We start from the raw sequence: 15,021 nt of genomic DNA, 5'->3' as shown, positions 1-15,021 counted from the left end.
CCAGTTCTAGGCCCACTTTACCCGATACCGAACCCGGAACCGAACCGGAACCGATTCCTATATACCGTTCCGGTTTCCGGTTCTACAAAATCCCGTTAACCGGTTTCGGGTTTTCCGGGTCCAGGTTCATCCGGTCCGGGTATGGACCCACTTTCATCCCTACCCTGGAAGGGTGTGATACACTCTAGGAAGAGGGGGAAATTGGGTCCCCAGTTTATTGGACCTTTTTGGGTGATTGCCAGGATGGGAAAGGTAGCTTACAGATTGGATTTGTCGAGCGAGCTCATTCAGATCCACAAAAATTTCCATGTCTCTCAGTTGTGGAAGTGTGTGTTGGACAGAGAGGTAGTGGTTCTATTTGATGATATTCTAGTCGATGAGAGCTTGAATTATATCGAAAAGGCGATAACTATTTTGGAAAGAAAGATGAAGTTCATGCGCAACAAGGAGATACCTTTGGTAAAGGTACAGTGGCAGCATCAGAGAGGCTCCGAGTGGACCTATGAGCCGGAGGCTGAGATGAGGGGGCACTACCCCGAGTTATTCGCTGCAGCAGACTTCGAGGACGAAGTCTAAGTCAAGTAGGGGATAATTGTAACATCCCGATGATAAGGTACTTCTAATTTTGACCCTATAATTGAATAATATTACATTTTGGTCCCTAAGTCTAGGAAAGAGTGCAATGAAAGCCCTAGTGGGATTTTCGTAATTTGGGTGTTGGGGGAGTATTCCATGCGTACGTGTGTACGCTGAGTGTACTAGGACGCTCCCTAGTAAGCTAGGTGTACATATGTAAGAAGGGCATACGTGCCATACATGAAAACACTAATTTTTAGGGTTTGGCTCATATTTAAACACCATTATAGCCTCATTTCCCCTCACTTCATCAGCCTTCATCCTCTTATCACGTTTTTGCAACCCTAATCCATATTGTGAAGCATTTCTAAGCTTGAGTGTGTGTGTTTTGTGCTTTTGAAGAAGAAGGAAGGAAGGAGAGACCACCTTGGAGAAGTGAAGCTCCTTAGATCCAGGATCACACCACCTTTTGCCACCATTTTGAGGTATTAAGTTCTGAACATGGTGAAGCTTCATTTAGATCTTGTGTTGGAATGTTTTTTGGACCTTTTTGTCCCAAGTGTAGAGATTCGTGAACATAGCATGTTCTTGACCCATTAAGCTATCCTTTCAGACCTTTGGAAGGGTCTTGAGTCATAAAAATGGGTTCCAAATGGTTGGTTTTGCTCCATGCATCATTTAGAAGGTCTTAATGGATTAAGAAGTTGAATTAAGCACTTAATGAACATGAAAAGTCATAAAGTTTAAGGTTCAAGTCTTCCATGGATGATGACAAGCGGCCTCCTTTTATGATATGTGGGTTAATTAGCTAGACTTGTTTGTACACCTACAAATAAAGAAGTTGTATTCCTTTAGTGGGTGTGGAAAGATGTAGTCCTTGAATGAGATGAGATTTCTTAGCTTAGATTAGTTAGATTGCAATATTTCCTTTTTGTGTAGTTTCCTCTTCATAGTTGAATAAAAATCTTGTTAACCAAATACTTATTCATGAATGTATTTGTTCTTACATTCCACATCATCAAATCATCATTATTATTTCCCAACAATTGGTATCAGAGTAGGTCTTTGAAGATCGAAGTGATTTTTGAAGAAACGGTTCTTGGTTTGATGAATTTCTACACTATTCATTGGAGATTCTTGTATTTTGGTCTATGGAATCAAGCTTTAAGTTCAAGCGACTGTTCATGAAGATTTACTGCCTGCATTTGCTTGAAATTGTAACAGTGAATTGAGTTTCCTATTCAGGATCTTAAACTGCTTTCCTAACATAATCATGTGATCTGGTATTTTTTTCTTCCTCAGAATCAAACTCAATTTCAGCAAACAAACCCTAAAACTCTTCTTCATCAGTTTATGTTTCCTGAACTGGTGGTGTATCGATGGATTGGGATGGAAATAAATTGATAAAAGGTTGTTGTAATATAACATCGAATGTAGGAGAATGAGTGGAAGAAGGAATATGAGGTATATTGGGAACAAGAAATGGTGGTAACGAAACTGTAGTACCAAGAACTGATGTTTCAAAAGTAGATGATACGACAATAGAAGGATTACCTTGGGCTTCATGTGTCGAAACTCCATCACCCTTGTTGACATTTGCACCCGTATCAGATACATTTGTACTGATGAAATATCTTATGTGGTGTGAATCTTCGTCAATGGTTGAGACGAAATATCTTGAAAGTTTGTGCTTTGAATCTTCATCAATGGTTGAGACGAAATATCTTATATGGTGTTCGATTGATGAGCAGACATGATTAGGGTTTGGAAAAGAACTTGAAGAAACAGAGGATATGATCGCACAAATCTTTTGAGAGTAAATTGTAAGCGTAAAATTGGAATGAATCCCCCAAATCTCCTTTTATATGTGACCACAATTTGTATCCCAAACGGTTAGCATTCATAGACTTGCCATGTGTTCCTTGAAAGTTGTACCCGTAGCCGTAAAGCACGCCATGTCAGGAATAAGGGATGAGTTCTATACCCTAGAAAAGCACAAAGTAACCAAACCGTCACATCACATGTCGTTTCGAAAGCACCCAGTGGATAAGAACCGTCAGAAACCTTCGGAATGGAGGTTAGGCTCTTTCACTTGTGGGTTTAAAAGCGAAGTCATGTGCCAGACTTTCGAAATCATCAGCCTGAGTTAGTAATACTCAGAACCTCAAGGATTTCGTGAGTGCATGTGTGCCAAGAAATAGATAAGAAGCAAATATACTAAAATTTGGATCTGTGATGTCGAAAATCAAAATTGCGACATAAAGGCAGTTTGATCTCAGGCAAAGATCACTTCGTTAATTATCAAGAAAGATAATCAACAACTTGTGTGGTTTCCCGTGAAGTACAATCGAATACTTGTGGAGAAGTATCGAAGGGCTTCTTTTATCAAGTTTCGAAGGTGGTTTAAGATTTCGTTACAAAGCACATCTAAACATAAGAGTGACAAGTTGTAAACGAAATTACCAGTTTGACCATTGTAGTCAGTGACAAGTAGGCTTTGGAAAATGTATTAAGTAATGAAGGTTAAGAATGACACTCAAACAGAAATCATATTCTTCAAACCAAAAGTATTCCTGAATCCTGCTGGGTAACAAATGTCATGGGTTTCGAACATTTGATCAAGATCACTATAAAAGAAAGAATATGATTTTGAGTATCGAAAATGGAAACTGAAACAAAAGTTTCGTTAATATCTGGAACAAAGTTCCCCGCCAATTCCTTATGTTTCGAAAGTTTGGGTTTCACTTCCATCATGGTCTCATGATGTTAAATCATAAACATAGAGATTTGATATGTATAGATCCTGATTGGTTTATACCAGAAATCTCTTGGACATATGTCATTGTGTGTGATCGTGAAAGAATTTTAGGATGAAAAAGATTGGTTTAAAGATTCAAAAAGTACCATTGCTATTCATTGAACAAGCAGAAAACTCTAAATTCAAATGAGTAGAGTATGGTAGCTCAGTGACTAATGGGAATATAGCCTAATTGGGAAGAATCCTCAGAATGAGAGATTAGGCTTCGAAACCCATTGAGTCGTGGAGGCTTGGGTCGACATGTTGCAGCATGCTTCTAGGGACATCCTAACTAGGACATAGTTTCGAAAGTTTACCTTTCCCTTAAGCAGCAAGCATGAACCACCAAAAATCTTCGCGAATACCTACACACGAAAAGAGAAACAAAAACAAGATAAAAAAAATATTTTTGGATTTTTGAGTTTTTGAATGAAAATAACAAAAATAAGGAAAAATCTTTTTGGTATTTTTGAATTTTTAATAACAAAAGACAAAAATGAAAATATTTTTGGTGTTTTTGATATGAAGTGAAAATGCAAAAGTAATGAAAAATCTTTTTGGTACTGTGTGTCAGATTTCTCATCTCTTCTTCATCCTCCTCAAACTTCGCAAACATGGCACTGTGTGTCAGATTTCTCATCTCTTCATCATCCAAGCCAGAAGACCATATCTGATATTTTCCCTCATCCTCATCTTCTCTTCTCGCAACCAATGACATCCCTTTCGACTTTTCCTTCACTTCCTCCAGCCGTTCGGAATAGTATGCCTCATCCTTAACCATATTCTTCCTTTCCTCTTTCTTTTTCAACATGTAGTCAGTGGCCATGTGATTTGCACCATGACAGTAATGACAATCAATTCTCGAATCTCCCTTAAGCCTTTTCTCTTGTTTCGAATCTTCAACTTTAACCTCCTGTTTCTCAAACTTCTTCTCATCACTAGCCTTCCCAGTGTTACTTCCTCTCATTTCACCAACTTTCGACTTTCCAGTGAATGGCTTCTTATAAAACTTCTTTACTCTGTTGTTAGAGTAAAAAGCCACTGCTTCATCATCAGAGTTGACAATAAGACCTTCGTCTTCAGAGCTTTCCTTATCAGTAACTTCCATCTCACCTACTATTCCCGATAATTTCGAAACCAGCGCTAATGGACCTCCCAGATTGATTTTTGACTCTTCGGCTATTTCCTTCACTTCAGTTTCGTGAGCTTTTAGTAGATTGTAAAGATCATTAAGAGTGAAAAAATCGAAGGTTTGTTGTGTCTTCATCATCAAACTCACATTCCTCCATTCCTTGCGTAACCCCATTATGAAAGTAAGGTTGTATTCCATAGTAGATCTGGTAATTCCATACATATTACACTAGTAGATGAGCTCGTTAAGATGATCATAGTATAATTCGATCGATTCACCATCTTTTTGCTTAAACTCCCTTAATTCAATCAGACATTGCTTGACAGAACTGATTTTGGTCTTCTCACTACCCTGGTACTTTTCCTTTAGTGTATTCCAGATTTGTTTTGATGTTTTGAAATTTCGAACATATCTATACACCACAGGAGGAAGAGCACCACGAAGCTCTCTCATGCATCTTTTCTCATTCTTCTCTAGCCTTTCAGTTTGTTCAGTAACACTTTGAGTTGATGAAGAAGTACCAATACTTTGAACAGACGAAGGTGGATGAACATCATTAGTAATGCACTTCCACAGCTCTTCATCGAGTCCATTCAAGTAATCCTCCATTTGATCAGCCCATTGATCATAATACTCTGGAATAAGCATAGGAATCTTAGTTGAAGATCCTAGAAAATGCGAGAAAGAAGTCATAATGTTCATGTTGAAGTTCGCCATTGATGTACGGAAAGATTTAGAGAAAAGCTTTAGAAACTTGAAAATTCACGGATGAATTTATCAGAAAACTCTAATCGATCACTCGATTAAACAACCTAATCGCAAAATCGAATCACAACTGAAGATATAAGAAGATTTTCATAATCAAAAGAGTGGAAACTTTTGAATGTAAGATGAGACTCAAAATACTTTTGACACGAACAAAAATCAGATCATTGCAGAATGATTCCTGCTCTGATACCAATTGTAGTTGTTACTGAATCGAGTGTAAACAATATAATCAGAGTAAGAGATAAACGTAGAACACACGATGTAAATAATGTCTGTTTGGCTCAATATGCTTTCAAGAGAGTACAGAGTGAATAGACAATTACAACGAAGTTCTTATCTAACTCTAGTACCGTTCACCTATTTATAAAGAACCATAAAGTGAACAAAAAATACAAGGGACTAATTACACTAGACTTCGAATACTAAAATGCCCTTGTAATAAGTTTACAAACTAACAAAGCTATCAACAAGATTCGACACCTCACAACTACATTCGACCTCTACAATGATACATTGTTTCATATTTACTCCTCAGTATTTCAGTATCTTGGAAATTTTGATCAATATTTCGAAATGATTACGAATTAAAGGGTTGATGAGCAAAAATTGAAATCTTTCGTGGGCATATTTCTCGTGAACAGTAAATATGAGATTCCAACAAGTCTTGGCGGTTCGGAAGGTCGTATTTCGCAAAAACGTCAAATTTTTTTTGACTATTTTGGATTTTAAACTTCAATGTTTATTCCATTTTGTCGAGGGGGAGCATAGCAATGATTTATCCAATTCAAGATCATTCTCATGACCAGTTGAAGGTTTTATAATCATTTTTCGATTATAAAAAGAGGGAGAATTTGATATGACTATTCGAAATTGGATTGTGATTTATCAAATTGGAGATTTTTGATGAAGCTTATGGTTAGAGATATGAAAGTGGGTATATCATTTTTAGGTATTGATGAACTTTAGGACGGGGATCCCAAAGGTTCTACCAGTGACCATGGTTCTTTGATTGACTCTAACTTTTAGGGATTTCTCGATCAAGTGAAGTTATGAATCTTGAATTTGATTTGTTACATGATATTTTTTTGTGACTTATATCATTAGAATATTTGAAGATCATTGTGATTTGGAGGGGGAGTTCTTCAAGATAAGAAGTGATTTGGTTTCTTAATTCCAAAATGGGTTTTTATGGCGGGTTCGGATTTCATGACAATCTTTGGGATTACATTAGAAGATGAAGTTGAAAAATATTACTTCTGAGCCATTGGGAGCTTGATGGTGATATGTTTACTTTGATGCTTGGTTTCGTATTTCTACATCCTAGAACCCGGTTTGAAGACTATTAAAGAATCAAGATTCGTGGATTACTTTGATATTCCTTGTCACAAGATCCTTTCTTATTTGCTAGAGGCTTGTTTTGGAAGTTAAAGCCTTGTCATCCATTCCATACTTTAAGGGGGAGAATGTAAGGTTCAAAGTCTTCCATGGATGATGACAAGGGGCCTCCTTTTATGATATGTGGGTTAATTAGATAGACTTGTTTGTACACCTATAATTAGACAAGTTGTAGTCCTTGAATGAGATGGGATTTCTTAGCGTAGATTAGTTAGATTGCAATATTTCCTTTTTGTGTAGTTTCCTCTTCATAGTTGAATAAAATATCTTGTTAACCAAATACTTCTTCATGAATGTGTTATTTCTTACATTCCACATCATCAAATCATCGTTATTATTTCCCAACATAAAGTTGGAAACTTTATGACTCTTGAGGGTATTTTAGCCATGGATCAGAAAGATGGACGTGAGATTTTAAGCCATTAAGCTCTTAATGATGATTTTAGGAATCTGGGAGTACACCCCGCATACCTGGAGTACACATCGCGTACAAGGTCAACCACCTCGAGGGTGGTCAACGCTCGAGTACGCCCAGCATACTCACTTTGTGTTACTCGATTGAGTTGGCTCGGTTGGGTTGACTCGGCTGAGTTGACTCAGTTGAATCAGTTGGTTTAACCATTTTAACTTTGAATTTGACCAAGTTTGAGTTAATGGTATTCTGGGATTTTTAATGAGATTGGTCATTTGGTTGGATAGGTAACAGTTAGAGTTGAGATTCGGAATCGAGACCTCATCAGCTTTTGTCCAGTCTATGAGGTGAGTTTTCCTCACTATACTTGCGGGTCGAACGCACCAAGGCCGGCCCATTGGATTAGATATCCTATTATGTGATAGTATGTTATCGTGCTATAGTGATATGTTAGATTGGCATCTTGGTATATAGGATGATGTTATGCTTAGTGATCTATAGATCTGCATGTTTATCTGTTGACTGGTGATATGTATGTTTATCTATTATGTATATGTCCACATGTTATGTGTTGTTGGGTTGAGGTAGACCAGGGTAAACTGAAGGCCAAGAGACCCAGGGATGCCCGGAAGACTGAAGGCCTGAGAGGCGTACCAGTCAGGCCGAAGACCCAGAGAACGGTCTAGATAGGCTGAAAGCCCGGTGAGGCGGTCTGGTCATGCTGAAGGTTTTGTGAGCGGTCCAGATAATCTGTAGGCCAGTGCGGCATTCCATTCAGGCTGAAGGCTCTGTATGCATGATTTCTATTATTGTGTTTATGTGGTGGTACTTTGGGGGAACTCACTAAGCATTGGCTTACAGTTTTTGGGTTTTGGTTTCAGGTACTTCGGATGATCGCGGGAATGCGAAGGCGTAACCGTACATATCCTCTTGTTTATAACTTATGATTTTTGGAGACTCTGATGTTTGGAAAAATATTTTGAAAACTATGATTTGTAAACAATTTATGAGTTTGGGTTGATTTTAAAAGTAAATTTCTTGTGATTTTTATGGATGTTACACCTTCAGGGCCAGTACGCGCAACGTACGAGCTGGGTACGCCCTGCGTACTCCTCAGACCACCAATCCAACTCATTAAGCACTTAATCTGTTAATCCATCCAGCCAAACTCTCACAGATGATCCTAAATGGTGACTTAACACGTAAAGTTCGCAACTTTACTCCCATGCATGACTTAATGGGACCCAAAACTCAAAAAGAACCATATTAAGGACCCTAACACATGCATGGACCAAAATAACTCATAAAGATTGCATTTTATGGACAAGGAACCTCAAAGGTGCTAAGATCTAACATCCATGGCTTCTGGAGTAGACCATAATCTCAAATATGGCTTAAAAGACCAAAAAATGCACATATAATACCCTAAGTTGGATCTAGCATAAGGAACCATCAACATAAGAGGTTTTTACCTCAAATGGCTTGCTAAGATGAAGGTGACTCTGGATCTACAAGCTCAAGCCACTCCCAAGCAACCTCCAAGTGTTCTTCTTCTTCTACTTCACCAAAAACACAACCAAAACTCGCTTCCAAGCTCAAATCTCACAAATGGCAATTAGGGTTTCGATTTTAGGGTATAGAGAGATGGAGTCTGTTCATTAGGAGGTCCAAGGATGTTATAAGTTGTTTAAATAGGGCACAAACCCTCAAAATTAGGGTTTGCCTCAGCAGTGCGTACGCCCTGCATACTCCCACGTACGCCCAACGTACATGGGTGCATGCGTGATCCAAAAATGGGCTAGTATGCTGAGCGTACTCATAGAGTACACTCCACATAATAGCTAGGGAATAAAATGAGATAAACTTTACATTAAGGGTTAAAATGAAACATACTAATAATTTCGAACCTATAACGTCCCAAAAATTAAGACTACAAATTTGAATTTTTAAATTAGTAAAACCATCATTCAAAAACAATATCATAAAACCATAGTGAAATCAGAGTGTGTCAATAAATATACAAGCACATCAGAGTCATATAAAATGCGGAACAATGTGGTGTGTGTAATGCAGTCATTCGGAGCTCTTCCCCTTCGAACCAGAAGTACCTGAAACATAAACTAAAAACCGTCAGCACAAAACTTGGTGAGTTCCTCAAAATACCACATACCATACATATCAAACATATAATGGGCACGCCCGTCATCGGACCCCGCCCGACATATTTGGTAGTCATCAGGCCCCGCCTGACATCGGGCCTCGCCCATATACATACAAACACATAAACACATGCAAGAATCATAAAGATAAATAACATACAATATAATCATCAGGTCCCACCCGGTAAACATATCAGAAAACATACATGCCGAGTCACACAGACAGCTAGCATCCTAATCATAATAAACCATGGACCGACATTGGTGCCTTCAACCCGCCAAACACAGTGATGAAACTCACCTCAAGCTGCTGAATCTCTCAAATAAAATCTCAGTCTGCTGATCCGAAAAATGATGGGTTTTATACAAACAATCCAATGTGTGCATGCAACCCTAGATTGGATCTATGTTTTTCTGTATTAGACATACCAACATTGAACACAAAATAGAAAACCCTAATATGCATCTAATATTTGGAAATCTACATAAGAAAGATTAGAACACATACCTTTGTTGTTATATAGTAATAACAACCAATTCTTGAAGATCCTTGCTTTTGAGAACAAGTACCACAAGCGTAGTACCTCTAATGGATCACAAACACACTAGGGAAAGAGGATGAATATGAGAGAGAGGAGAGAGGATTCACTTGATTAGAAATTCAGCTCTTCTAGGGTTTTTAATGAGTTTCCCGAATTCTAGAGGCCAAGGGGTCTATTTATACTTGAGGCTAGCTAGGGTTATGAGGTAGAAACCCTAATTCCTTAGCTTAGGGCCTAAGCAAGTCCATGGACTCCCTTACCTTAGGACTTGGACAAAAATCTCAACAACCTTCTAGGGGTTTTCGACCCTCCCTAATAAGGGTGATCCAATGGCTCAAAACCTCAACTATCAAACAATTACAAATTAGCCACTGCACTTTAAATCAGTTCCTTTAATCCCGAAATTAATTCCAAATTAATTTCTGATTAAATACTAATCAATAATATGATTTCTAATTAATATATTATTCTTATAATATATTAATAAATCTTATTTATGCACTAATTTATTATTCCAAATAATAAACTCAACCTCTCTCTCCAATAGTCATCATGTCTATTTGTCAGTGTGAAGGCAACCCAAAAGGACCATGCTACTATCAACTCAAGTACATACCAATTATAGTTATGAGCTTAGACACTTAATCCAACAGTCTCCCACTTGGATAAGTCTAATAACTATAATTTCAAGTATGACTCCAAAATTTGACTAGCAATCGTAGCTTTCAAAGCCGTTGTTGAACTCTCACCTAGTCGGTTACAAGTCCTTAAGATAAGGGATCATATAATCCTCCGTTCTGCAAGATATCATGTGGACAAAGACATGGAACATAATAATTCTCATTGTCCAATAATTTGTTTCCCGATTTCTGATTTGTTTGACAACGAACTTAATTGAACACATCAATTCAGTCCTGACCGGGCCCGGCATATAAGTCAACACAAAATCATCGAGGGGCCCAAGAAATCGCTTTTACCCCTTGGGATAAAAGGAACAAATAAATTTTGACTTATATGCTTGTACTATTTACTCATCAAATCGTACACAACAATACATTTTATAACATCAAGTTACTGATGCGTTTACACATTATCAATGCACAACCAACTTGTAAACAACAACTCATATATCTCGGTTTAAAGATTATACAATATTATCTTCTCATAATTACTCGTGATATATTCCATGAAATAATTCAAATGAATGTGGGTTTAATCCAATACTCAAATCCTATTTCAGCAGTACTCATGAACGTTGCAGCACACCTTTGCTATATCTAATCACTTAGAAAATCTACAAGCCAATTCATGACAATATTCATTCATTACTTACTTCCAAAGTATGATCGACTATGGATAGTTTGAACAATCCTATTATTCAGGAAGTAAAACATGCAAAAGTGAAACACAAAATAAACAACTGACAAAAGATAGTAAACTTTACTCATAAATAAATCTTCCATTACTTCATCATCAAATGTCAATTACATTTATATTATTACAAGTTTCTAACTATGTATCTAATCACTAAAACTAATATCGTCCTTCAGACCAATGCTCCTTGCATGTTGAACGTGCTTAATCCTACTCAGACCCTTTGTGAGGGGATCTGCAGGATTCTCTTCAGAAGAAACCCTCTTGACGACGAGGAGTCCTTCTTTTACCCGATGTCTGATGAAGCGGTATTTTCTGTCGATGTGTCTAGATCTACCATGATCCCTTGGTTCCTTGGTTAAGGCAACCGCTCCTTCATTATCGCACAAAATCTCCATGGGCTCCTTTATGGCTGGTACAACTCCAAGGTCTCCAATGAAGTTCTTCAACCATATAGCCTCCTTTGACGCTTCGCTCGCTGCTATGTATTCTGATTCACACGTTGAATCAGCCAAGGTCTCCTATTTGGAATTTTTCCAAGTCACTGCTCCTCTATTAAGGGTAAACACCCAACCCGACTGAGAGTGGAAGTTATCTCTGTCGGTCTGAAAGCTGGCGCCACTATTCTTGGGACGAGTATGAGTATGTGTGAATAGTAGTAGAGATCTATACTATTGGAAGCTCATGACTCACACTTGGATCAGGGAAAGTCACAAGGTTACCAAGAAGCTAGTAATTGATTCTGTCTTATTCATGTATGTCGTTACCATCATTTCGGTAATGACTAAGAAGATGATTGATATTCCGACCCTAGTGGTCATATCAAATCTTGACCGACATAATACGCGGAGCATGTGCAGGATTGAGCACTGCCTGCGGTCAAGAAGTCCAAGAGTTAGAAACTCATTCGAAGGAACATAGAAATTACGGTTATTAACTAGGATGAAGAGACAACATATGGAGTCATTATACAAGCCCTGTTTTGTTGATGATTCCGGGACGTAATCATCCTAAGGGGGAGATAATTGTAACGCCCGTAGATCCGGGCTAGTCAATTTAGAGACGATAAGCGTCGAAAATGACTTTTTGATAGAATATTATTTAGAATAAATAATCTTAACCAAGTTGTAGTGGTCGTGACAAGGATTCCAGATATATAAAGAACGCCGAAATCCGAGTTATAACGAAGAAGTTATGACATGTCGAAGTTTCACGATAGAACCAGCACGACGCTGTATGACGTAAAAAGTGAATTTACGATAATGTGCTTTTTAGCCTTGGTGATCTAAATGAAATTCGTAGTGTTTGTTAAACTGAGAATTTTCATATAAAGAACGTCAAAATCTGACTTCGTATGAGGAAGTTATGATTTTTCTAAGTTTCGGAATAGTAGTAGACAGCTAAAAACTCGAAATAAAGATCGAGTGATATTTAGCTGACACAACCTAAACGAGAATCAAAGGTCTCGTTAATATTAGTACAACGGTAAAAAGACAGACGAAAACAAACGTCGGATGAAGAAGTTATGAAATTTTAACGGACTTTCCCTGTCGCGGCCCGTTAAAAATATAATATTAATATAATATTAAAAATAAAGTCAAAATTAGCCGACAGAGTCTAAATGAAAGATGTAGAGCATAATCTCACCTACGCGTGGATATAAGGAACGTCAAAAACAGAGCTCGTATGCGAAAGATATGGATTTTTGAAGTTCGGAGCACAAACTTCGAGAATTTGACTGCATTCACGACGTGAACACAGTGTTCACGACGTGAACTCAGTGAACGACGCTTTTCGAGCCTAGAATACACACGGCAAGCCTAGGGGATGACCAGGATCAAACTCACGACGTGAATATACCTGCTTCACGACGTGAAAGTCGAATTTTAATCCTATAAATAGCAAGTTCAGCCCTTTCATTCCTTACACCATTTCTTTTCTCTCTCTCTCTCTCTCTCTCTCGTTTGCTGAAGGCGTTTCCACATCCCGAGCCCGACGATCACGAACCGCCGACCGTTTCTAGTTAGATTCTATCAACTCACGCTACTAATTTGAGTGCATATTATTTTCATCTTACATATAGATATGAAGTATTTTATATAAATTACGTGCTATGTGTGCATATTATCTGTATAATTGTTATCTATGTTAGATGAACACTATTATACATGTTTTCAATGGTTTAAACTGTATATGTATTTTATATCTACAAATATGTTGGGGTAAAACATGGGTAAATGAATTAGATGATGTGTGATGAAATAAAAATTGATGAGAGGTATCGATGTTTAAGATGATTTAGTCATCTAGCAGAGTATAGACAACGACCACAGACTATTCTAGATAGTCCAGTCGAACGTTAGCAGACTCGTAACCTGTAGGTATTTTTGAACTAAGTGTTCATTAGGTGTTTTTGAACTATGTGTTCATCAGGTATTTTTGAACTATGTGTTCATCCGATAAGTATCATGTACAAAGTTCTTCTTTTTGACACTATTACGTGTCGGGGTACGGGAGCGTACAGGAGTACTTTATTAGTATTTTCCCTATACTTTTTATTTTGAAGAGCTTTGGAGTCTTCGTTTCTTTTATGAAGTGATCGGACGAGCTTCATATGTCAGTGTTTCCTTTCACGAAGTAATTAAGGGAACTTCATAGACTGCCTAATAAAGTGTATCGGTAATAGACCGCTACTAGGTATGTCTGGGGTTATATTGCCGGATAGGGTGAGTCTGGGGGTAAAATACCTCACGATATTCGGATCACTGCTAGGCAAAGTTCGACGTTGGATAGGGTGAGTCTGGGGGTAAAATACCTCACGGTATTCAGATCACTGCTAGGCAAAGTTCGATGCTAGATAGGGTGAGTCTGGGGGTAAAATACCTCACGATATTCAGATCACTGCTAGGTGAAGTTCGATGCTGGATAGGGTGAGTCTGGGGGTAAAATACATCACGATATTCGGACCACGGCTAGGCATTGTTATCTAGATAACTACCCCTGACTTAATTGTCTTGTGGTTCTTTCTTTTACGAACGAAGGTTCGTGGTGAAACTTATTCCATTCCCCTCATTTGATGTCTTTATCGATCCTCGTTTACTGCTAGGGAATTTCCGAAGCAGCTTCGTCAGTTTGTTCTTCATATCGATCCTTTAGGCTAGATCTTGTAAGATCATTGTATAGGATCAGTACGTGGGGATCGACGTTCGTTAGTGCTTGTAGTATAAACCTCGGGCAGCGATGGACTTCGTGCCTATTCCTTAGGAATGAGTGGTAGTTAATTCTTTGGGTAGATCCTTAAGAAATGAAGAAGATAATGGGGATGGGTAATTGGGTTAATTGTTTGATGATAAAACATAATAACTTTATTATTGTGGGTTGAAAACCCTATGTACTCATCAGTTTCCCAACCTGACCCACTCAGTTTATTTGTATCACAGGTGTCGATACGAAGCTACTTTACACTGAGAGATTTAAAGGAGATGCAGATCACTAGTGTAAATAAATGTAAGGTCTGTTTATGCTTATGTTTCAGTATTGACGATGACATCCCAAAGTTTTAATATGAACAAAATACATTTCTTCGGAAATGCTTTGATAATATATTTATCATGTTTTTCTGGGAACAAATTCCGCAATATATTTATTTAAAAATATACTCTGATTTTCAAATAAAGCATAAACAAATCGGTCTTTTCTGGCCGTGAAATTGGGGATGTCACATGCACACTCTATTGGGGTGTTTAGCATCCATAAAACCCTCTGGCTGACACATGTAAACATCTTCAGCCAACTTCCCATTAAGGAAAGAGGTTTTGACATCCATCTGCCAGATTTCATAATCATGAAACACAGCTATGGCTAAC

Source organism: Lactuca virosa, chromosome 8 (assembly GCF_052849685.1).
Source record: "Lactuca virosa cultivar CGN04683 chromosome 8, Lactuca_virosa_CGN04683_v6, whole genome shotgun sequence".
In the NCBI taxonomy this organism is placed as follows: Eukaryota; Viridiplantae; Streptophyta; class Magnoliopsida; order Asterales; family Asteraceae; genus Lactuca; species Lactuca virosa.
The sequence above is the reverse complement of the archived record's forward strand: the minus strand, read 5'-3'. Positions refer to the sequence as shown.